Below are 1,248 nucleotides of genomic sequence, written 5' to 3'. Positions count from 1 at the left end.
TGCTATGCAAAGGATGAGAGTATTTCTAAGCCTATTTCCTATATCTGTCTCTAACGACTTCACTGTATTCACCAGAGAAACAGGAACTTCAGGATACTGTTTCTTTCCTATATTACTGTAGGATGTTTTGGGTTTTATGTGTATATATGGGAATATGGGTTTGTGCTTGTATTTGGGTGTCTACAAGGACATTTATGGATGTGGTGATGTGGTTATGATAAAAATGAATGGAAATTATCCAGTTTTAAAATTTTATTTTTGTAGTGACCAAAAACTATAAGTTAATCAAATTTAGGACATTTTATAACTGACAATTTACACTTATAACTGACAATTTTCTTAGATAATATGTTTTATCTTCTCAAAGAGTTTCAAGTCTAACAACAACAAAACTAGTCTTTTTAATTTTCCAGCATTGTTTCTAAAGTTGATTATAAGCAATTTGCAGGGCTATTTTTGGTGAACATGTTTCGGGGGGTTTATTACCATTAATCTTTTTGGAGGGTGTGTGTAATTCATCTCACCAGCCATCAGAATTCCCAGAGGGTAAATTACTCTGGAGATCCCTGTGCCCTCACACTGTATCAAATTGACCTGCTTCTTGTTTGCCATTTTTGTGTACTACATTGCTTATTTAACAAGAAACAGAATGATTGTAATTCTGAGAAGGTCCTTTGATAGTAGTTTTGACACTCTGCCTGAATAATGACCCTCATTATGGTGCCTGTGACAGTCTCTGAAAGTCCTGATTTATGAATATATCACAGGTTCAGCCTTAGAGCTCCCCCTACTCACTTACTTCTGATATAGACCGAGATATGGACAGAGGCCTTTGAAATATAGAGAGGCTGAGATAATTGCATGATTATGACCATTCAAATCCCCTCTTTTCCTGATTTAACAAAGCTCAGCCATTTAATTTTGATTGATTCTGAAGTCATGAGGAACCTGTGACAAAATGTTTATTAGAAGAAGGTGTTTCAGGGTAACATGTCGACACCAAAGGTGCAAGTTTTTCTTACTTTTCTGTTCCTAAGCTTCAGCTAAATTTCTATTGCAAATACTCATTAATGGTTGATGTGATAATAGACTGTTAGAAGCAAGATTAGCTAAGAGCAAAAAGTCTATGTCCTTGATAAAACAAATTACAAGACACTCTGTAAACACTTTTTTTTGTGCGGAATGCTGTTGATTTATTGTTTCCTCTATAGTGATTATTTAAATAAATGTAGCTAATTTAGTTCATTT

The sequence above is a fragment of the Trichechus manatus genome, unplaced genomic scaffold (genome assembly GCF_000243295.1).
Source record: "Trichechus manatus latirostris isolate Lorelei unplaced genomic scaffold, TriManLat1.0 scaffold00096, whole genome shotgun sequence".
Taxonomy (NCBI): Eukaryota; Metazoa; Chordata; class Mammalia; order Sirenia; family Trichechidae; genus Trichechus; species Trichechus manatus.
This window is presented reverse-complemented; position numbering follows the sequence as displayed.